We start from the raw sequence: 25,572 nt of genomic DNA on the forward strand, positions 1-25,572 counted from the left end.
TGGCTTTCGTTTAGCTTTTCTGTATATAAATCCCATTTCCTTTAGGCGGTTTCTTACAGTTCGGTCACAGACGTTGACTCCAGTTTCCTCCCATTCGTTCCTCATTTGTTTTGTTGTGCATTTTGATTTTTGAGACATACTGCTTTAAGTTTTCTGTCTTGACGCTTGATGTCTTCCTTGGTCTACCAGTATGTTTGCCTTTAACAACCTTCCCATGTTGTTTGTATTTGGTCCAGAGTTTAGACACAGCTGACTGTGAACAACCAACAACTTTTGCAACACCCTCTTTTAAGAGTTTGATCATCCTCTCCTTTGTTTCAATTGACATCTCTCGTGTTGGAGCCATGATTCATGTCAGTCCACTTGGTGCAACAGCTCTCCAAGGTGTGATCACTCCTTTTAAGATGCAGACTAACGAGCAGATCTGATTTGATGCAGGTGTTAGTTTTGGGGATGAAAATTTACAGGGTAATTCCATAATTTATTCCTCAGAATTGAGTGAGTCCATATTTTTTTCCTTCTGCTTGGTCTAAAAAAGTAACCGTTACTGACTGCCACAATTTTTTTTCCTGATTTCTTATAGTGTTTCTTAAAGCCAGAAAGTTGCCATTTGAAATGACTTCAGTTTTGTGTCATGTCTGTCATCTGCTTTTTTTCTACAAATTAAACACTGAATGAACATCCTCCGAGGCCGGTGATTCCATAATTATTGCCAGGGGTTGTAGTACCATATCACCCCAATAGAGCGCTTCGCTCTCAGACTGCAGGCTTACTTGTAGTTCCTAGGGTTTGTAAGAGTAGAATGGGAGGCAGAGCCTTCAGCTTTCAGGCTCCTCTCCTGTGGAACCAGCTCCCAATTCGGATTAGGGAGACAGACACCCTCTCTACTTTTAAGATTAAGCTTAAAACATTTCCTTTGAAAAAGCTTATAGTTAGGGCTGGATCAGGTGACCCTGAACCATCCCTTAGTTATGCTTCTATAGACTTAGACTGCTGGGGGTTTCCCATGATGCACCCAGTGTTTCTTTTTATTCACCTCTTTTTGCTCTGTATGCACCACTCTGCATTTAATCATTGGTGATTGATCTCTGCTCTCTTCCACAGCATGTCTTTTCCTGATTCTCTCCCCTCAGCCCCAACCAGTCCCAGCAGAAGACTGCCCCTCCCTGAGCCTGGTTCTGCTGGAGGTTTCTTCCTGTTAAAAGGGAGTTTTTCCTTCCCACTGTCACCAAGTGCTTGCTCATAGGGGGTCGTTTTGACCGTTGGGGTTTTTCTGTAATTATTGTGTGGCTTTTGCCTTACAATATAAAGCGTCTTGGGGCAACTGTTTGTTGTGATTTGGCGCTATATAAATAAATTGATTTATTTTGATTGTGTGAACGGAATGGCGGAATAAAGTAATGTCGTGACGTGTCGAGACGTCGTGTTTTTGGCATTACATGGTAGCAGAGGATGGTTATCAATTATAAAATACCGCCAAAGTTTGACGAAGCTCGGCCGTAGAAGTGCTGGAAAAATGAAGTTAGTATTTGGAGACTTGTCACAGACTTAGACAAGAAGAAGCAGGCACTCGCAGTGGCGCTGGGGCTCGAAGGGAGAGCTAGAGAGACTGCCTTGGAAATATCCGCAGCCAACCTGAACAAGGATGATGGTATGGAAACCTTGCTTGTTAAATTGGACATGGTATTCCTTCGAGAGGAAAAATACCGTGCTTATGAAGCATACTCTCATTTTGACTCGATAGCCAAAGACAGTGCTTTGTCCATGGCGGACTACGTCATAGACTTTGAACAACGTTACAACCGCATGAAAAACTACAACATGACGCTGCCTGACGCTGTGTTGGCGTTTAAACTTCTGGACACAGCTTGTCTCGAGGAAAAGAGCAGGCAGGTGGCACTCACAGCGTGCACGATCTATCATTTGTGTCAAAGTCTGCACTGAAGCGGATTTTCAGAAGCAAAAAACAGCGGAGCGAGCAATGGCGGCGAGACACAAGATGGGAGTTTTTTTCACGGATCAAAGACCACCGGGTAAATGCAGATGGAGCAATGGCTCTTCTCAGAGCAATCAGCGGCACCCGCAGCAGGGCACAAATCCGCTCGATAAATATGGTAAGCGAACAAAATGCGCCATTTGTCAGAGCACATACCACTGGGCCAAAGACTGTCCTCACCGACGAAATTAAGTAAAGTTAACAGAAGATGAAAAAGTGGAGGAATGCAATATTACTCTGTTTACCAAAGTTATGACTGATTCTGAGATCTTCCTAACTGAATCACTGGGATCAGCCATTATTGACACTGCATGCATGCGTACTGTATGTGGTGAAAAGTGGCTGGATAGTTAGGTTAAAGACTTGAGTGAAAGTCAAATCAACAAAATGCTAAAAACAGAATCACCAAGCTGTAGACCATTCAGATTTGGAGATGGACAAGTGGTAAACTCCAACAGAAAAGTGAAACTTCCTGCTAAGATCGGTCAAACAAAGTGCCACATTGAAACTGAAGCTCTTTCTGCTGACATTCCCTTGCTGCTGGGCAAAATGTCTCTAAAAAGAGCAGGAACTATTTTAGATAATGACAGAGTTATCATGTTCAAGCAACCAGTGCCTTTGGAGCTCACTAGTTCGGGACACTATTGTGTGGACATTAGAGATGAAGGTCCTCAACTGAGTGGCAATGAAAGTGAAGTTCTTGTCGTCACAGCAGAGATGTCAACAGAAGAGAAGTGTAAAGTTCTGCTGAAGCTTCACAAGCAGTTTGGCCACGCCTCCGCAGACCGGCTGCAGCGGCTCATTCACAGCTCTGGAAATACTGACAAAGAGTGTCCAGTCATTTTGCAGGAGATCATTCATGACTGTGAGACATGTCAGAGGTACAGCAGGACCAAGCCCAAGCCAGCTGTCGGTTTGCCATTGGCCTCGGAGTATAATGAAACGGTGGCAATAGATCTGCATGAGTTGGAACCTGGCGTGTGGTACCTGCACATCATTGACCATTTCACACGCTTCAGCACAGGAAACATTGTCAGGACCAAGAAACCCTCAGAGATTGTCAATTCCTTCATCCATTCATGGATAAGTGTCCACGGTTCACCCAAGCGGTTGTTTACTGACAACGGTGGAGAGTTTAACAATGAGGAAATACAAGACATGGCAAAAAACTAACATTGAGACCAAGACTACAGCAGGATACAGTCCCTGGAGCAATGGGCTGCTGGAGAGACACAACATGACACTAACTGAAATCCTCCTGAGGGTAAAAAAGGAAAATGGGTGCAGTTGGCAAACTGCCCTAGACTGGGCGCTGATGGCCAAAAACAGTATGATCAACGTGCGTGGTTACAGTCCATACCAGCTTGTGTTTGGACACAGTCCTAATCTTCCTTCTGTTTTGGTTGATAAACTACCTGCTTTAGAGGGAACTTCTGAGTACTAAAGTAGGGCAACATCTAGCAGCTTTACATGCTTCGAGGAGGGCTTTCACAGAGGTGGAATGCTCAGAAAGGATAAGAAGAGCATTGCGTAAGCAGCTCAGACCTACAGATGAAAAGTATGAGACAGGAGACAGAGTGTACTACAAGCGAGCAGACACTACAGAGTGGAAGGTCCAGGTGTAGTTATTGGTCAGGACAGAGCTGTTGTGTTTGTAAGACACGGTGGGATTCTGGTCAGAGTACATCAGTCCAGGCTCAATAAAGTGAATGGAGAGGATGAGGATAAGCCAATACTGCCCAGTCTTCCAGAAAATGAGAAAGAAAATGAAAACGCTGTTCATCCTGATGTAACAGAGAGTTCAGATGATGAGATGAGTCTTAATGGAGAAGAACGAGTCACTGAAAACATAGAGACAGATGAGAGAGAAAATGTTAGTAGAACTAATGAGGCACACATTGACACAGAGAGTAGTGTAACTAATACTCATGGTTTTAGTAATGTCAAACTAAGAACAGGCCAGATCATCACATTTACAAACAGAGATGATGGTACTCGGCGCATACTGCCAGTTTTAGGCAGAGCAGGAAAAGCCAAAGGGCAATACAAAACCTGGTACAACATGGAACATCTTGAACTTGATGGAAGTGAAGGACAAAAACAAGCGTTAGACATGTCACAGGTTGATAATCTTCACACTGCATGTGATAACACAAATGCTGATGTACTCATTACAAAAGACATCTCTTTTGACGCTGCTAAACAGCAAGAGATTGAAAACTGGAAAAAATAACAATGTCTATGAAGAGGTTACCAACAAAGGTCAAAAATGTGTTTCAACCAGATGGGTTTGTACTTTGAAAGAAACCTCTGAAGTCATTGTTCCAAAGGCCCGCCTTGTGGCGAGAGGTTTTGAAGAACTCAATATTCATGAGTTACAGAAAGATTCCCCAACATGTGCATCAGAGTCGCTCAGGCTGCTGTTAGCTGTGATGTGTCAAAACAAATGCAAAGTTCATTCTATTGATGTTAAATCTGCCTTTTTGCAAGGTATGGAACTCACAAGAGATGTCTACATTTGCCCCCCACATGAATCAGGTGTGGACAATGTTTTGTGGAAACTGAAGAAATGTGTCTATGGCCTTGCAGATGCCTCCCTCTACTGGTACAATAAGGTCAAAGAACTCATGCTGGGCACTGGTGGTAAAATGTCAAAAGTTGATCCAGCAATGTTTTATTGGCAGAACGAGCATGCTGAGGTAACAGGAGTACTGGCATGTCATGTGGATGATTTTCTCTGGGCAGGATCAGAGCACTTCAGTACTAAAGTAATCCCAGTGCTTAAGTCTGCTTTTCATGTGGGCCGTGAAGAACATGACTTTTTTTTACGTGGGCAAGGACATTGTGACTGTGGCTGGAGGAGTGGAGGTGCATCAGCACAATTATATTGACAACTTACAACCAGTTCATTTACAAGCAGCACGGGCTGTACAGAGAGATGCACCACTAAATGAGACAGAAAGAGAACAACTGAGGTCAAAAATAGGACAGATTTTGTGGGTTGCTAAACAAACTAGACCAGATGTTATGTTTGAACACAGTAGTCTGGCATCCAACATTAGAAATGCCACTGTTCAGTCCATTCATGAAGTGAACAAAGCAATACGCAAACTAAAATCAGAAAAGGTCACACTTAAATTTCAATACTTGGGAGACAGTAATGATTTGAGTTTCGTAGTCCTCAGTGATGCCTCTCTTGGCAATCTTCCAGATGGAGGTACACAGGGAGGAGCTTTAATTGTCCTCATGGAAAAAACGGGAAAGTTCTCACCACTGTTTTGGCAATCTAAGAAAATCAGACGTGTGGTAAGAAGCAGACTGGCTAGAGAAACCCCTTGCTATGTCAGATGGTACTGACAGTGCGATGTTCCTGGCTACGCTCTACTCTGAACTTAGCTCTGATAGAGCAGATCTCAACTCTCTTCCTGTTACCTGTGTTACGGACAATCATTCCCTGTTTGATGCACTTAAGAGTACAAAACAGGTGTCGGAAAAGAGACTCAGGTTAGAGATAAGTAGCATTAAAGAGCTCATACAAACAAACAAAATCAAAGAGGTTTTCTGGTCAGAAGCCAAGTCACAACTCGCTGATTGACTAGAAAGGTGCTTCCTCTCTTATGCTTTTTAAGGTGCTGGATGAGGGCATATGGATATTGTGATGCTATTTGCACTGTAAGTGTTTTGCTGAAGAGCTGAATGAGGGCATGTGGATATGGGCATGTGAGGGCTGTTTGCACTGTTAATGTTGTTTGCACTAATAAGCAATTAATTATCTGGGTGCTGTTTTTGTTATTTGAGCACACCTATTTTTGTTTTGTTTTCCTTATAATGGCTGTGTTCCATCAGCCAAGGTAACCTGTTGATAACTGTTAATTGCCGCTTAAAAGAGAGAGTGAGATTGTTAACTTCCTACACTTGGAAACGGGTTATTGCGAGAGTTTCTCTCTCTCTCTCTCTATCTCTCTCGAGGAGGATGGCTGTGTGTGTGTGTGTGTGTGTGTGTGTGTGTGTGTGTGTGTGAACGGAATGGCAGAATAAAGTAATGTGCTGTGGTACCAGAGACGTCATGTTTTTGGCATTTACAGTAGTGCTATGTGACTAAAAAGATTAATCCAGGTTTTGAGTATATTTCTTATTGTTACATGGGAAACAAGGTACCAGTAGATTCAGTAGATTCTCACAAATCCAACAAGACCAAGCATTCATGATATGCACATTCTTAAGGCTATGAAATTGGGCTATTAGCCAAAAAACTAGAAAACGGGGTTGTTCACAATAATAGTAGCATCTGCTGTTGATGCTACAAACTCAAAACTATTATGTTCCAAACTGCTTTTTTAGCAATCCTGTGAATCACTAAACTAGTATTTAGTTGTATAACCACAGTTTTTCATGATTTCTTCACATCTGCGAGGCATGGAGTCAACCAACTTGTGGCAACTTTCAGCTGTTATTCCACTCCAAGATTCTTTAACAACATTCCACAATTCATTACATTTCTTGGTTTTGCTTCAGAAACAGCTTTTTTTGATGTCACCCCACAAGTTCTCAATTGGATTTAGGTCTGGGGATTGGGCAGGCCAGTCCAAAACATAATTTTGTTGGTTTGTAACCAAGATTTTGCTCGTTTACGAGTGTGCTTGGGGTCATTGTCTTGAAACACCCATTTCAAGGGCATGTCAGCATAAGGCAACATGACCTCTTCAAGTATTTTGACATATACAAACTGATCCATGATACCTGGTATGCGATATATAGGCCCAACACCATAGTAGGAGAAACATGCCCATATCATGATGTTTGCACCACCATGCTTCACTGCCTTCACTGTGAGCTGTGGCTTGAATTCAGAGTTTGGGGGTCGTCTCACAAACTGTCTGCGGCCCTTGGACCCCAAAGAACAATTTTACTCTCATCAGTCCACAAAATATTCCTCCATTTCTCTTTAGGCCAGTTGATGTGTTCTTTGGCAAATTGTAACCTCTTCTGCACGTCTTTTATTTAACAGAGGGACTTTGCGGGGACTCTGCAAATAAATTAGCTTCACACAGGCATTTTCTAACTCACAGCACTTACAGGTAACTCCAGACTGTCTTTGATCATCCTGGAGCTGATCAATGGGTGAGCCTTTGCCACTCTGGTTATTCTTCTATCCATTTTGATGGTTGTTTTCTGTTTTCTTCCACACGTCTCTGGGTTTTTTTGGTCCATTTTAAAGCACCGGGATCATTGTAGATGAACAGCCTATAATTTTTTGCACCTGCATGTAACTTTTCCCCTCTCCAATCAACTTTTTAATCAAACTATGCTGTTCTTCTGAACAATGTCTTGAACGTCCCATTTTCCTCAGGCTTTCAAAGAGAAAAGCATGTTCAACAGGTGCTGGCTTCATCCTTAAATAGGGGACACCTGATTCACACCTGTTTGTTCCACAAAATTGATGAACTCACTGACTGAATGCCACACTACTATTATTGTGAACACCCCCTTTTGTGCTTTTTTTTTTTTTTTTTTTTTTTTTTTTTTTTTTTTTTTTACTAATAGCCCAATTTCATAGCCTTAAGAGTGTGCATATCATGAATGCTTGGTCTTGTTGGATTTGTGAGAATCTACTAAATCTACTGGTACCTTGTTTCCCATGTAACAACAAGAAATATATTCAAAACCTGGATTAATCTTTTTAGTCACATACCACTACTATTATTCTGAACACTACTGTAAGTATTGAACACCCTGCGATTTTGCAAGTTCTCCCACTTAGAAATCATGGAGGGGTCTGAAATTTTCATCTTAGGTGCATGTCCACATAAAGACATAATCCACAAAAAAAAAAAAAAAAAAAAAAAAAATCCGGAATGTATGATTTTTTAAAATAATTTATTTGCATGTTAGTGCTGCAAATAAGTATTTCAACACCTGCCAGACCTGTTAGTCCACCTCTAAAAAGTCCACCTCCACTCCACTATTATTCCAAATTAGAAGCACCTATTTGAGGTCGTTAGATGCAAAAAGACACCTGCCCACCCCACACAATCAGTAAGACTCCAACTACTAACATGGCTAAGACCAAAGAGCTGTCCAAAGACACCAGAGACAAAACTGTAGACCTCCACAAGGCTGGAAAGGGCTATGGGGCAATTGCCAAGCAGCTTGGTGAAAAAAGATCAACTGTTGGAGAAATTATTAGAAATGGAAGAAGCTAAACATGACTGTCAATCTCCCTCAGACTGGGGCTCCATGCAAGATCCCACGTCGTGGCGTATCAATGATCCTAAGAAAGGTGAGGAATCAGCCCAGAACTGCATGGGAGGAGCCGGTCAATGAACTGAAGAGAGCTGGCACAACTGTTTCCAAAGTTACTGTGGGTAATACACTAAGATGTCATGGGTTAAAATCACGCATGGCATGGAAGGTTACCCTGCTTAAATCAGCACACGTCCAGGCCCGTTTTAAGTATGCCCATGACCATTTGGATGATCCAGAGGAGTTATGGGAGAAAGTTATGTGGTCAGATGAGACCAAAATAGAACTTTTTGGTCTTAATTCCACTCGCCGTGTTTGGAGGAAGAAGAATGCTGAGTACCATCCCAAAAGCACCGTCCCTACTGTGAAGCATGGGGGTGGAAGCATCATGCTTTGGGGGTTTTTCTGCTCATGGGACAGGACGACTGCACTGTATTAAGGAGAGGATGACCAGGGCCATGTATTGCAAGATTTTGGGGAACAACCTCCTTCCCTCAGTTAGAGCATTGAAGATGGGTCGTGGATGGGTCTTCCAACATGACAATGACCCGAAGCACACAGCCAGGATAACCAAGGAGTGGCTCCGTAAGAAGCATATCAAGGTTCTGGAGTGGCCTAGCCAGTCTCCAGACCTAATCCCATAGAAAACTCTTTGGAGGGAGTTCAAACTCCGTATTTCTCAGCGACAACCCAGGAACCTGGCTGATCTAGAGAAGATCTGTGTGGAGGAATGGACCAAAATCCCTGCTGCAGTGTGTGCAAACCTGGTGAAAAACTACTGGAAACTTTTGACCTCTGTAATTGCAAACAAAGACTACTGTACCAAATATTAACATTGATTTTCACAGGTGTTGAAATACTTATTTGCAGCAGTAACATACAAAATAAATTATTAAAAATCATACACTGCGATTTCCGGATTTTTTTTTTTTTTTTTTTAGATTATGTCTCTCACAGTGGACTTGCACCTAAGATGAAAATTTCAGACCCCTCCATGATTTCTAAGTGGGAGAACTTGCAAAATCGCAGGGTGTTCAAATACTTATTTTCCTCACTGTACATACTAGCTGATTACCTGCCGCAGGGGCGAGTTTGAGTCAGAGGCTGAAATGAAAACTTCATCTTCACCAACAAAGCTATCGCCTCCCACCCACCCCAATCACGCTTTGCATTTCAAACTTTGTATTTTGTATCCCGTTATACAGCTTCATGATGAAGTGGTATAGGGAAGGATTTTATTAAAAAAAAAAAAAAAAGACCTGAAATTTTAGCTACAAATTGCCAGAAGGTACATCTGAGATGCAAGCCTAGATTTGATCTGTTTTGGTGAAAGAAAATCTTTCTCCGCTCTACTCCACTATGAAGCTAAGAGTGGTGATGCAAAATGCAAAAAGTTGCACTGTGCACAGTTTCTCCAATCCCAGCCACATAACCTCTTCTGGGTTGTCTGGGTGGCTTTCCTCACTCTTCTCCTTCTTGCACAGGTGGTTTTTGAGAACTGTCTACTGTATTGTATTTGTAAATCTATAGCATAATAGAACATTTTCATCTTGTGTTGAATATATGTAAAGTTATAACATTTTTACATGATCCTCTGCTTTCATGTGAATGTACTGTGTGCACCTTATACTTCACTCTTCTGTCATTCCGGACTTGTGCTTGTCTTTACCCTTGTTGCTTAATCCACTTGTCTGTTCTTGTTGTGTGAGCTCTATAATATCTCTGATTTTTTGGGCAATAATTATACCTATTGCTTCTCAGACTAGTATGAACAAAATTTTATAAATGGGTCAGGGGTCTGCAACCTTTACTGTCAAAACAGCAATTTTTGTTCCGTCGTCCACAAAGAAAATTCTTCTAGAGCCACAAACCATATTTGACCTTTAAAATGAATAACGATAACAGCTTATAATGTTTTTCAATACACAGTTCAACTATATGTTATTGTTCTTGCTATTGATTTGTTTGTTTCTTATAACTCCAAAAAATGAAAAATGTGGTGGGGAGCATAATGATCCTGCATTTTCTTTGATCTCTGTTTACTGCAGAACATATTTCATGTTTTGTGTAGTCAGCTATATTTTATTGTTAATATATATCCATTGCTACATTTAAGACCTGCAGCATTTTCCAAGAAAAAAAAAAGGTTGGCCCAGGTCAGTTTATTTTAAATGTAAGAATAAATTCATCATTTTTCCATCCAGTTTTCACGATACCAAAGAGGTATAGTCTGGACTATCTATGACTGAATGTTATGGAGTTATGGGGTAAAAACAGCAAGAATGGTAACAAAGGTCAGCATTAGTTTGTACAGGGGTCAGATGTTAAAGTTGCTCTAAATATTGTAAAATGTGATGCAAATTATTGGTTGAGTTAATAGGGTTTTTAAAAAGGAACAGTTTGCACTATGTGGCATGCTGTACAAACTGAAATTGACCTTTGTCGCCATTCTTGTTTTTACCCGTAACTCCATAACATTCCGTCATAGATAGTCCAAACTCTACCTTTTTGGTATCATTGTGATCAGACAAATAATGTGGTATAGCTTTTAATATGATTGGAGCATTTTTAAATTTTGACCCCTGTGTAATTCTTCAATTGACCCCTACCTGGCCACCTACTGAAAATTCAAGTGGCTACTCAGTTTTTTCAAAAGAGTAATGTCTAAGGAGTATTTGTGCCAACTTTGGTGCTTCTTTCCAGAAATGAACAATTGTTACAGTTATCTGCTCCACTAAGTGGATTTGTTTTGTGTGTGCGTGTGTGCATATATGTGTGTGTGTGTGTGTGTGTGTGTGTGTGTGTGTGTGTACAGAGTGCAATGGTACGAAACGTATGGAACCAAATTTGCACTCTAAATAGAACCAAATTGCACTCTAAATACAATGCCACATATATGGGATGAATCCATGTCACGTGACATAAAAAGCACCCATCAAATGACAAGGATTCACTCAGCCATTATTATAATGACTTTTACTCCACACTGTATCTTCTGGACTGTTTTTTTTTTTTTTTTTTTTAACAGAGCACAATGACTTGTGTGGATGTGCATTTTTTTAACATCTTGTTTTGCAGACAATACCTCAGGTCAAATGTGTTATATCATTCATTCTCCATTCTCATTCATACTCCAATCAAGGGTTACGAGGGGCTGGAGCCTGTACCAGCAGTTATATGGCATGAGGCAGGGTACACCTTACACCTTAAACAGGATGACAGTCTGTCACAGGGCCATTTACAGACAGACAAACTCATTCACACACAGGCACACCTATGCTCAATTTAAAGTTTTCAATTCCCCAAACACACGTCTTTACAAGTGGGAGGAAGCCGGAGCACCCAAAGGGAACCCCCGCAAACACGGGGAGAACATACGAACTCCACACAGAAACGCCCAGGCAGGAAGCAATCCCATGACCTTCTCGCTGTAAGGCAACAGTGTTAACCTACTACGCTAATGTGCCAGGTCATATCATATAAACTTACAAATATACAGAACAGATTCACATCAATTTTTCCTTTGTTCGATTATTTTTATAACCCAGATCCCGTCTGTCACAGAGCTCTGTGTGAGTTTAGCTGAGAAGCGTATAGAGAAGTGGAAAACAGAAAACGACATCTTGTAACCACACAGTAGCCATGTTACTCCCCCCCCCCCCCCCCCCATGGCTGAAATTGTTTTCAAAAACTGTATTCATGCTACTCATGTGTTTGATTTCTTTCCTAGTCATAGAAACTCCAGTAAAAGTGTCAATTATTTAAGTATAACAGTATGATGTAAAATGACTGTCTACAGATGATTACTATGTTTAGTTTTTCTTTATGCTGAGAGCGCCACATGCGGAAATTAAGTGTTGGGTCTACATATTCTCTCAAAGGGTGCTTGAGACTTGCTCCAAAAGCCAATCATCCCCCACAGACCTCCAGGTTAAATGTCCAACTTACAGCAGAAATACATGTTTACATTTTGATATAAAATTTGGTCTTGACAGTTTCTCTCTTCTTGATAACTGTATGGGGGTAAAAATGGTTATAACCCAGTTTAAGATATTTTAAGCCATAAAACGGGCATGGTCACTTTGCGTGACAGTTAGTATGGGCCAGTGAGATGACTCTACAGCCTACTAGTTGTTGTGGCCCAACCATGTCTGTCCTTTCTGAGTATTTTAATACAAACATCTGACATAATATGGCTTCAACCTGTCTAAGAGGCCTGCACTGAAGTAGTTCCATTGAGTGAAATTTTCCAGCTATTTAATTTAAGGTAACACCATTAGCAGGTATTGGTAGCTTTGTGACACTGGCTGTAATTAAGATTAGCCTGTTAACTTTAGGACATGTAACTCCAAGATAAGGATGTGTTTAGACTACATTCATCCCACCCAGGTCAACCACGGACATGTGCACGGTCCACCTCTTTACTCATTTATGGACCGGCCAGTAGTTTTCGTAAGCACTGCCAATAAAGGCGACAGCTACAGCTATACGATATGAGTTTCAAAACAATTGTTCAAAAAACATGGATGACATCATTGAGTGTTTGTATATATATAGTCTATGGTTTATTCCGACTATTCAAAACTAACTCCATCCCTCCACGTTAGAACAGCAACAGTCATGGTGGGTTCAATGTAGGTATAACAAACACTCGAGGATATTAGGGATGTGCCACATCATAGCATCCCAGATAATACCACAATCAAATTTTACACGATAAAAATAAATGAATACAACATTATATCAATCAATCAATCAATCAATCAATTTCTTTATATAGCGCCAAATCACAACAAACAGTTGCCCCAAGGCAATTTATATTGTAAGGCAAGGCCATACAATAATTATGTAAAACCCCAACGGTCAAAACGACCCCCTGTGAGGAAGCACTTGGCTACAGTGGGAAGGAAAAACTCCCTTTTAACAGGAAGAAACCTCCAGCAGAACCAGGCTCAGGGAGGGGCAGTCTTCTGCTGGGACTGGTTGGGGGCTGAGGGAGAGAACCAGGAAAAAGACATGCTGGTGGAGGGGAGCAGAGATCAATCCTAATGATTAAATGCAGAGTGGTGCATACAGAGCAAAAAGAGAAAGAAACTGTGCATCATGGGAACCCCCCAGCAGTCTAAGTCTATAGCAGCATAACTAAGGGATGGTTCAGGGTCACCTGATCCAGCCCTAACTATAAGCTTTAGCAAAAAGGAAAGTTTTAAGCCTAATCTTAAAAGTAGAGAGGGTGTCTGTCTCCCTGATCTGAATTGGGAGCTGGTTTCAGAGGAGAGGAGCCTGAAAGCTGAAGGCTCTGCCTCCCATTCTACTCTTACAAACCCTAGGAACTACAAGTAAGCCTGCAGTCTGAGAGCGAAGCGCTCTATTGGGGTGATATGGTACTACGAGGTCCCTAAGATAAGATGGAACCTGATTATTCAAAACCTATAAGTAAGAAGAAGAATTTTAAATTCTATTCTAGAATTAACAGGAAGCCATATGAAGATGAGGCCAATATGGGTGGAGATATGCTCTCTCCTTCTAGTCCCCGTCAGTACTCTAGCTGACAGCATTTTGAATTAACTGAAGGCTTTTTAGGGAACTTTTAGGACAACCCGATAATAATGAATTACAATAGTCCAGCCTAGAGGAAATAAATGCATGAATTAGTTTTTCAGCATCACTCTGAGACAAGACCTTTCTGATTTTAGAGATATTGCGTAAATGCAAAAAAGCAGTCCTACATATTTGTTTAATATGCGCTTTGAATGACATATCCTGATCAAAAATGACTCCAAGATTTCTCACAGTATTACTAGAGGTCAGGGTAATGCCATCCAGAGTAAGGATCTGGTTAGACACCATGTTCTAAGATTTGTGGGGCCAAGTACAATAACTTCAGTTTATCTGAGTTTAAAAGCAGGAAATTAGAGGTCATCCATTCTTTATGTCTGTAAGACAATCCTGCAGTTTAGCTAATTGGTGTGTGTCCTCTGGCTTCATGGATAGATAAAGCTGGGTATCATCTGCGTAACAATGAAAATTTAAGCAATACCGTCTATAATACGGCCTAAGGGAAGCATGTATAAAGTGAATAAAATTGGTCCTAGCACAGAACCTTGTGGAACTCCATAATTAACTTTAGTCTGTGAAGAGATTCCCCATTTACATGAACAAATTGTAATCTATTAGACAAATATGATTCAAACCACCACAGCGCAGTGCCTTTAATACCTATGGCATGCTCTAATCTCTGTAATAAAATTTTATGGTCAACAGTATCAAAAGCAGCACTGAGGTCTAACAGAACAAGCACCGAGATGAGTCCACTGTCCGAGGCCATAAGAAGATCATTGTAACCTTCACTAATGCTGTTTCTGTACTATGATGAATTCTAAACCTGACTGAAACTCTTCAAATAGACCATTCTTCTGCAGATGATCAGTTAGCTGTTTTAACAACTACCCTTTCAAGAATTTTTGAGAGAAAAGGAAGGTTGGAGATTGGCCTATAATTAGCTAAGATAGCTGGGTCAAGTGATGGCTTTTTAAGTAATGGTTTAATTACTGGCCACCTTAAAAGCCTGTGGTACATAGCCAACTAACAAAGATAGATTGATCATATTTAAGATCGAAGCATTAAATAATGGTAGGGCTTCCTTGAGCAGCCTGGTAGGAATGGGTCTAATAAACATGTTGATGGTTTGGTTGAAGTAACTAATGAAAATAACTCAGACAGAACAATCGGAGAGAAAGAGTCTAACCAAATACCGGCATCACTGAAAGCAGCCAAAGATAACGATACGTCTTGGGATGGTTATGAGTAATTTTTTTCTAATAGTTAAAATTTTGTTAGCAAAGAAAGTCATGAAGTCATTACTAGTTAAAGTTAATGGAATACTCAGCTCAATAGAGCTCTGACTCTTTGTCAGCCTGGCTACAGTGCTGAAAAGAAACCTGGGGTTGTTCTTATTTTCTTCAATTAGTGATGAGTAGAAAGATGTCCTAGCTTTACGGAGGGCTTTTTATAGAGCAACAGACTCTTTTTCCAGGCTAAGTGAAGATCTTCTAAAATTAGTGAGACGCCATTTCCTCTCCAACTTACGGGTTATCTGCTTTAAGCTATGAGTTTGTGAGTTATACCACGGAGTCAGACACTTCTGATTTAAAGCTCTCTTTTTCAGAGGAGCTACAGCATCCAAAGTTGTCTTCAATGAGGATGTAAAACTATTGACGAGATACTCTATCTCCCTTACAGAGTTTAGGTAGCTACTCTGCACTGTGTGGTATATGGCATTAGAGAACATAAAGAAGGAATCATATCCTTAAACCTAGTTACAGCGCTTTCTGAAAGACTTCTAGTGTAATGAAACTTACACTGCTGGGTAGTCCATCAGAGTAAATGTAAATGTTATTAAGGAAATGATCAGACAGAAGGGAGTTTTCAGGGAATACTGTTAAGTCTTCTATTTCCATACCATAAGTCAGAACAAGATCTAAGATATGATTAAAGTGGTGGGTGGACTCATTTACTTTTTGAGCAAAGCCAATAGAGTCTAATAATAGATTTAATGCAGTGTTGAGGCTGTCATTCTCAGCATCTGTGTGGATGTTAAAATCGCCCACTATAATTATCTTATCTGAGCTAAGCACTAAGTCAGACAAAAGGTCTGAAAATTCACAGAGAAACTCACAGTAACGACCAGGTGGACGATAGATAATAACAAATAAAACTGGTTTTTGGGACTTCCAATTTGGATGGACAAGACTAAGAGACAAGCTTTCAAATGAATTAAAGCTCTGTCTGGGTTTTTGATTAATTAATAAGCTGGAATGGAAGATTGCTGCTAATCCTCCCCCTCGGCCCGTGCTACGAGCATTCTGACAGTTAGTGTGACTCGGGGGTGTTGACTTATTTAAACTAACATATTCATCCTGCTGTAACCAGGTTTCTGTAAGGCAGAAATAAATCAATATGTTGATCAATTATTATATCATTTACCAACAGGGACTTAGAAGAGGGAGACCTAATGTTTAATAGACCACATTTAACTGTTTTAGTCTGTGTGTGCAGTTGAAGGTGCTATATTATTTTTTCTTTTGAATTTTATGCTAAATAGATTTTTGCTGGTTATTGGTAGTCTGGAGTAGTAGGCACCGTCTCTACGGGGATGGGGTAATGAGGGGATGGCAGGGGGAGAGAAGCTGCAGAGAGGTGTGTAAGACTACAACTCTGCTTCCTGGTCCCAACCCTGGATAGTCACGGTTTGGAGGATTTAAGAAAATTGGCCAGATTTCTAGAAATGAGAGCTGCTCCATCCAAAGTGGGATGGATGCCGTCTCTCCTAACAAGACCAGGTTTTCCCCCAGAAGCTTTGCCAATTATCTATGAAGCCCACCTCATTTTTTGGACACCACTCAGACAGCCAGCAATTCAAGGAGAACATGCGGCTAAACATGTCACTCCCGGTCCGATTGGGGAGGGGCCCAGAGAAAACTACAGAGTCCGACATTGTTTTTGCAAAGTTACACACCGATTTAATGTTAATTTTAGTGACCTCTGATTGGCGTAACCGGGTGTCATTACTGCCGACGTGAATTACAATCTTACCAAATTTACGCTTAGCCTTAGCCAGCAGTTTCAAATTTCCTTCAATGTCACCTGCTCTGGCCCCCGGAAGACAATTGACTATGGTTGCTGGTGTCGCTAACTTCACATTTCTCAAAACAGAGTCGCCAATAACCAGAGTTTGATCCTCGGCGGGTGTGTCGTCGAGTGGGGAAAAACGGTTAGAGATGTGAACGGGTTGGCGGTGTACACGGGGCTTCTGTTTAGGGCTACGCTTCCTCCTCACAGTCACCCAGTCGGCCTGCTTTCCTGGCTGCTCGGGATCTGCCAGGGGGGGGGACTAACGGCGGCTAAGCTACCTTGGTCTGCACCGACTACAGGGGCCTGGCTAGCTGTAGAATTTTCCACGGTGCGGAGCCGAGTCTCCAATTCGCCCAGCCTGGCCTCCAAAGCTACGAATAAGCTACACTTATTACAAGTACCGTTACTGCTAAAGGAGGCTGAGGAATAACTAAACATTTCACACCCAGAGCAGAAAAGTGCGGGAGAGACAGGAGAAGCCGCCATGCTAAATCGGCTAAGAGCTAGTAGCTACGCTAAGCTAGCGGATTCCTAAAAACACGCAAAGTGAATAATGTGTAAATAATTTAGAGGTGATTCAGCAGAAGGAGTGCTTTAGTTAAGGCACGTAAAGATTACACTGGGAAACAAATCGTAATCTAGATAACTAGATCAATCTAACTGTGCAGATTAAACAGCTAACAGATACAGAAAAACACCGCTGTGCTCCGGAACAGGAAGTGATACAATACCGCAGTGAGAGCCAACCACCAGTAGAGGCAATATCACGAAAATCAATCAAAAACAATCATTTCTCTAACAACTGAAGAACATTGTTTGCGGTCTGTCTTAATGATGAGAGAAGTTCATGTGCTCAAATTATCCACCTGCCTGAACAAATTATTTTCTTGACACCAGATAAGAATTGAGCTTCTTCTTTTTAAACAGCTCTGCTGGATTTATTCTAAATGATTCATATGGACTATGCGAGATGTTTTGGATAAATGGTAAATGGACTGCATTTGTATAGCGCTTTTCCATCTGATTCAGACGATCAAAGTGCTTTACAATTATGCCTCACATTCACCCCGATGTCAGGGTGCTGCCATACAAGGCACTCACTACACACCGGGAGTAATAGGGGATTAAAGGCCTTGCCCAAGGGCCCTTAGTGATTTTCCAGTCAGGCGGGGATTTGAACCCATGATCTTCTGGACTCAAGCCTAACACCTTAACCACTAGACCATCACCTCCCCTTTTGGATGTGTAGAAGAACACAAACATTAACTTAAGATTATTATAGCATGTTCAGAGATACAATTTACAGCGACTCTGTATCTCAGGCACAAAGTCGCTTCACTCACTCACAAATAGAGTATTAACTTTTGTGACTCAGGAATTTGGCAATAAACTACAGGTTTAAAGTTGTTTTTTGTTTGTTTTTTTACACAAGCAGCAAACATGGCTCTACATAGTTTCTCAAAACTTAATTTAATTTAATTAGCTTATAATGTGCCAAATCAAAGCAAAAGCCGTCTCAAGGCGCCTTACATAAAACAAGTCAACATAAAATTGAATAAATAATTAGAAATGAAAATAAAAACAGAAGTAAAAGAATAAAACAAATAAAAATAAAAACTATCCATAAGAAAGAGAATAAAAATAGGTTTTGAGTCTTGACTTAAAAATGTCGATGCACTCAGACTGCCTCACGGTCGCAAGAAGACTGTTCCACAGGGTGGGTGCACGATACGAAAAGGCTCTTTGACCTGCTGACTTCTTCTTCACCCTGGGAACACAGAGAAGTCCCGCATCCTGCGACCGCAAAGCCCGGGCCGGCACATAGAGTTCCACCAGATTAGCCAAATAAGATGGCGCCAGTCCATGAACAACCTTATAAGCCAATAGCAAAACCTTAAAATCTGCTCTCAAACAGACAGGGAGCCAGTGCAAAGATGCCAAAATGGGTGTGATATGTTCAGACCTTCTGCTAGTGTCAGACGTCTGGCGGCAGCGTTCTGAATCAGCTGAAGACCCCTAATGCTGGACTGTGGTAACCCTGAAAATAGAACATTACAATAATCTAGTTTAGAAGAAACAAAAGCATGAATCAGGGTCTCAGCATCAGCCATGGACAGGATGGGGCGGATCCCTGCTATATTTCTCAGATGGAAAAAAGCAGTCCTAGTAACATTCCTGATGTGGAGGTCAAAAGACAACGTGGGATCAAAAATTACCCCAAGGTTCCTCATTTTGTCCGTATGATGTATGACACAGGAACCCAGGCTGAGCGCCAGCTGGTCAAACCGATGCCGATGTCTCGCTGGACCAAGAACCATCATTTCAGTCTTATCAAAGTTTAAAAGTAGGAAGTTACTAGACATCCAACTTCTCACTGATAGAAGACAGTCCTCCAGGGATTTTATGGGAGTGAGATTTCCCCCAGTTATCGGCATGTACAACTGAGTATCATCAGTATAACAATGAAAGACTATCCCAAACCTCCGCAGTATACGCCCAAGGGGTGCCACATACAGGGAGAAAAGCAAGGGGCCTAAAACAGATCCCTGTGGAACCCCAAATCTCATGTCAGCAAGGTCAGAGGTAGTGCCATTATACAAGACACATTGAGAACGACTGGACAGATATGACGTCAACCAGGCAAGGGCACTTACAGTAATCCCAAAAAAATTCTCCAACCTATTGAGCAAAATATGATGATCCACGGTATCAAAGGCAGCATTGAGATCTAACAACACCAAAACCGTAGTGGTGTCTGAGTCCATTGCTCGCAGAAGATCATTCACTACTTTAGTGAGCGCTGTCTCTATGGAGTGATATTTCCTAAAAGCAGACTGCAGCAGCGCAAAAAGATTATTCTCAGTAAGGTGGTCTATGAGCTGCCGTGAAACCACCTTTTCTAAGATTTTGGAACAGAATGATAGATTTGATATTGGCCTGTAATTTTTCAATACACTAGGGTCAAGATTAGATTTCTTAAGTAATGGTTTAATCACTGCTGATTAAAACATTTCGGAACTGGTCCAGAAGTTAAAGAAAGATTAATAATTTCCAGCATAGTCGGCCCAAGAGTGGGCCACAGGTCCATAAACAATTTTGTTGGTATGGGATCAAATAAACAGGTTGTGCTTTTTGTAGACGCCACAAGTTTCATCAGCACGCCCAATGAAATACTATTAAATTCTGTCAATCTAGGTAACACCTCAATGGTAGCGCCCACCTCCATAGCAGGTTTTAATGGCTGGGCCGAGGTGTGCTGAGATATGCTCAGCCTAATATCTTCTATTTTCTTCTCAAAATAATCCAAGAAATCCTGTGTTGAAAAGGGAGAACAACTAACAGTTGGCTGCCCGTGAATAAGAAATGTGACCGTGTTAAACAAAAACTTTGAGTTATGTTTGTTTTTACTGATCAAATCAGAGTAATAGGCCCGCTTCGTGGCCAGTAGTGCATGCTTATAATCTAAAATAGCATCCTGCCAAACAAGGTGGAACACCTCTAATTTGGAACAACGCCTTTTCCGTTCCAAACCTCTAGCCTTCTGCCTGAGGTCACGCAAATAATCATTGAACCAAGGTGACTGTGCCTTAGGAGGGCGTGACCTTAAAAGAGGAGGCGCAATCTTATCAAGTGTAGTTTTAAGCGTTACATTTAGACTATCCGCGAGGCTGTCCACTGATTTAACATTCTCCAGATTCAAAGCTAAAATATCAGGTAGTGTGGCCTCAAGTTCAGTCATAGTTGAGGGTTTAATACGACGCCGCAGTTGTAGACAAGGTTGTTGTTTCACTAAACGCGGCAGCGTAAATGTAAACCTGATAAGTGAATGGTCAGAGACTATAGATGCGAGAGGCAAAATGTCAATATTTGTGACAGCAAACCCATGTGCAAGAACCAGATCCAGGGTATTTCCACTAATGTGTGTCGGGTCCTGAATGCATTGCTGGAATCCTAAAGCATCCACAATTTGCATAAATGATTTGCTAAGGGGATCAGAGGGCTATTTATATGAATGTTAAAGTCACCAATAATCAAAATGTTATCTGCATTAGTTGACAAACTAGAGATGAACGCACCAAATTCATCTAAGAAGTCAGAATATGGGCCAGGGGGCCTATAAATAGTGACAAAATAACATAGCTGAGCTCCAGTTTTATGACCCTGACAGTACTTAGCATCATGGGCATAACGGAGCGTCAGATGCTCATAGGAATTATATTTGTGACTCCCAACAGCTAAAAAAGAAAACCTAGATTTGTAAATAAAAGCCACACCCCCGCCTTGCTTCACACCACGAGACACATGACTAAATGTGTATGCTGGTGGGCAGGCCTCAGTCAGAGGAAGGAGAGTTGTGGGTTTGAGCCAGGTTTCACACAAGCTAATCATATCTAAATGAAGAGCCATGATTAAATCAATCAACAATGATTTCGAGGACAGTGATCTGATGTTCAGAAGACCCAGGGTAAGGACCTCAGTGGGGATGACAGTCTCACTGTTCGGAACCCGGCGAAGCAAGCCCAGGTTCCGAGAGCGCCACTGGCGCACATCAATCCGGCGAAGATGTGGACGTCCGGGCCGACAGTCCTCAGAGCCGACCAGCGGCACCACACAGGCTCTAACTGGATCCACAAGGCGCCAGGGCAGCACAGATCCTGCCAGAATTCTGTGCACAGCTCGTCCGGAAGCCAAACAGAGCTCCAGCTTCACCAGACGTCCACTTCGTCTCCCGCGGCGACGACTGCACTTTCGGCCGAAAGGCAGCGCTGGAGCACGGCACAGAAAAGCCAGTACCTCCGATAAAAATGGGGGCGGAAAAGTTCTGTCCACCCGCCAATTCGGTTCGATTTTAGCGGTTACCCGGGAACCCGTGGCACCCTACTTTGGGGGCGGGCACACAACTCTTTAGACTTGCATTCCCGACTGGAATCCACCTTTTTTATTTCATAACTGTACAGAAATCTATCAAATTTGGACAAAATTTGCGCAGAATTTGACTTTCTGAGACCGACACATACACAAAACGTGATCAAAAAAATGTTCTTCTCCTCTGTTTGTAATGCCGCGTTTATTATACACAGATCAAATGGAGCGTTTTTGAGGGAAGAGCGAACAGCAGCCAGCAGAGAGTTTTTTTTTTATTTCTCTACGTGCGCGCGCGAGCAAATCATCCGTGAAGATTATTTTATTTATTAACTACAGAGATGTATAATAAAAGCAAATGGTGACTGGTTTATAAACACAATTATGACAGAGTTTTTGAGGGAAGAGCTGCCTTAGATTCTGAGCTTAATTCTGATTCTGAGGAAGAACACCTTGAAGTGCTGCAGAGAATGGCAGATGACCATGATGACTGCTAATAGATTTTCTGTAATCACAACAAGTGTAATCAACACTCATGGCAGCCATGACTGTTAATGGGCTGGATGTTTAATAAAACATCGGCAGCTGAGATGACCCCATGCCAATCTGCCTGTGCATATTGGCATGGGGTCATCTCAGCTTCTATCAAGGTTGGAAAATATTACTCCAAAAACACAAAATTCCCTTCCATAATTTCATCCTGTCTGATGAAGGGCGAGGCCCGAAACGTCACCTTTGGTGTGTTATTAAAGGCTTGTTTGGGAGCTAACTGGCTGTGCGGATCTCTTTCATTTTTTTGTTCTTCCATAATTTCACCACAAATCTGCCCCAGATATCACCAGAATGCACAATTTGCATCTTTTATATCAAAATTTTGTCCCCTAGTTGCTTTGCCGCTATGCTGCGTAGCGGTAGGTTTGGTACCAAACTTTTCTGAGGGGCACCAAACTTTTCAGATTTTGGTGCCCTTAAGGCACACAACTATTTATTCTAAAAGGCAAACCCTGCCAATAACCACACCGCACCACGAACCGGGGGCTGGAGATCCAGCAGAGTTTGGCGATCATACACCCGCAATGCCTCTGACTCAAAAACAGCATAAATTAAAAACAATAAAATAACAAAGACTGGAGAGCAGCAGACGAGCAGCCAGACACAACGGCGCCATCTTGGCACTCCTATCAGTCTATCTCCTATGGTGTTTTGGCTCAATCTTTTTGAAGTCAACTTGATACAATAGTTAACATTGGATCTCCAATACTCAATATGCATCACTGTAGACATATTTATCAGCTTAACAATCCTTATATAAATGAGATTTCAATGCTTTTGTCCATGTGTAACTCATCTTTTTAATACTTTATAGCTATACTGCTTAATGTGTTGTATTAGTATTTTCTTTTGCATATTTTCACTTTTTCTTTGCCTTTACCCTATCCCAAATGGACCTCACAACCTACATGTTTGGTGGATAAGAATACAAACACCAGCACCCTTAATCATATTCATATAGTTTCTCTAATCCTAATTGATCTGATTGTAAAGCTAGGAAGCACAGTGGCTTTGTCTCACAGGAAGAGGGTCCTGGGATCGTTTCCTGTCAGGTCCTTTCTGTATGGAGTTTGCATATTTTCCCCGTGTTCTCGTTGGTTTTCTCCGAGTGCTCCAACTTCATCCCACTTCCCTAAGTATCAGATGAAGGACAGGCTGTTTGGTCACTTAAGGGGATAAAGAAAAATTGGTGACTTATTTGAAGATTCTACTCTCCTGTCTTTTGAACAAATGCTTAAAAAGTAACTTGACACGTGCATAAATTTGATCTGCGCACTGGTACACAACCTGCCATGCCAGAGAGGAAACTCATGAACCGTTGTAGACTGGACAACCTTCTTATGATTTCTATTGAAGGAGATGAGCAGAAACATTCCAGCTTTGAGTCAGCTTGCAACAACTGGGCCAAGATGAATATGATGCAGGGAGATCATTCCACAGAACAGGGCACAATAAGAGAAAGCTCTGTGACCCCAGACTTCTTATTCACCCAAGGGACACAAAGTAGTCCTGCAACCCTGAGAATGCAAAGCCCGGCCGGTACGTAAGGTTTAATGAGGTAAACTAGGTAGGGAGGTGCCAGTCCGTGAACAATTTTATAGACTAATCACAGAACCTTAAACTTTGATCTCACTGGGACAGGAAGCCAGTGAAGGGATGCCAAAATGGGTGTAATGTGGTTGAAATTTCTGCTTCGTGTCAAAAGTCTGGCTGCAGCATTTTGAACCAATTGGAGAGCCCTAATGCTGGACTGCGGTAAACCAGAAAATAGAACATTGCAGTAGTCCAATCTTGAGATACGCATGGATCAGGGTCTCAGCATCAGCCATAGAAAGGACGGGACGAATCTTCGCTATATTTCACAGGTGGAAGAAAGCAGTCCTCGTAATATTTCTAATGTGGAGGTCAAAGGATAATGTAGGATGAAAAATTACCCCAAGGTTCCTCACTTTGTCAGTGTGATGGGTAACACACAAGCCTAGGCTAAGCGTTAAATGGTCAAATTGATGCCGATGGCTCACTGGACCAAGAATCATCATTTCAGTCTTATTAGAGTTTAAAAGTAGGAAGTTTCTAGGCACCCAACTTCTCACTGATGGAAGGCAATCTTCTAAGGATTTTATGTGGATGAGATTACCAGCAGTTATCGGCATGTATAACTGAGTATCATCAGCATAGCAGTGAAAGGTAATCCCAAAACGCCGCAATATGTGTCCAAGGGGTGCTATATAAAGGGAGAAAAGCAGGGGGCCTAAGACAGACCCCTGAGGAACCCCAAATTTCACGTCACTATGGTTAGAGGTAGTGTTACTGTACAAAACACAGTGAGAACGACTGGTCAAGTATGACATCAACTATGCAAGGGCACTCCCACTAATCTCAAAATGATTTTCCAGCCTATAAAGTAGAATATGATGATCCATGGTATCAAATGCAGCACTGAGATCTAACAGCACCCAAACCGTAGTGGTGTCCGAATCCACTGCAAGCAGAAGATCATTCACCACTTTAGTGAGAGCTGTCTCTGTGGAATATTTTCTAAAAGCAGACTGAAGTGGCTCAGTAAAATAGTCCACGAGCTGCCGTGAAACCACTTTTTCCAGAACTTTAGAGCAAAATGACAGATTTGATATCGGCTGATAGTTTTTCAATACACTAGGGTCAAGATTATGTTCCTTAAGTAATGGCTTAATCACTGCAGATTTGAAACATTTAGGAAGAGATCCAGAAGTTAAAGAAAGATAAATCATTTCCAGCAAAGTTGGCCCAAGAGTTGGCCAAAGGTCCTTAAACAGTTTTGTTGGTATAGGATCAAATAAACAGGATATGATTTTTGTTGACATTACGAGTTTTGTCAGCATACCTAGAGAGATACTCTCAAATTCTGTACATCTATGTAATACTTCAGTAATGGCACCCACGTCAATAGCAGGGTGTAGTGGCTAGGTTAAGGCATGCTGGGATATGTTTAACCTATTGTCTTCTATTTTCTTCTCAAAGTAATCCAGGAAATCTTGTGCTGTAAAAGGAGAGCGAACTACAGGTGGTTGTCCATGAATAAGTGTTGCCACTGTGTCTTACAAGAACTTTGAGTTATGCTCGTTTTTGTTGATCAAATCAGAGTAGTAAGTTTTTTGTTTTTGTTTTTTCTGTACCTCCAAGTTAAACTTGTATTCCTGAAATGTATGAAACACATTTTAAAAGCACATCAGTGTTCCACAAATAATTAAATTGCCTTAAAGTTCACAATTCATGTCAACCAAATATTACCTTGAAATTCGACC

The 25,572-nt window shown here is 41.5% G+C and overlaps 1 protein-coding gene across 1 annotated transcript in view; it reads right to left on the reverse strand.

The window, feature by feature from the left end:
- si:dkey-89b17.4 (zinc finger protein 646) overlaps positions 1–25,572 on the reverse strand; it is a 98,516-nt gene that overhangs the window by 47,582 nt on the left and 25,362 nt on the right.

Source organism: Thalassophryne amazonica, chromosome 16 (assembly GCF_902500255.1).
Source record: "Thalassophryne amazonica chromosome 16, fThaAma1.1, whole genome shotgun sequence".
Lineage (NCBI taxonomy): Eukaryota > Metazoa > Chordata > Actinopteri > Batrachoidiformes > Batrachoididae > Thalassophryne > Thalassophryne amazonica.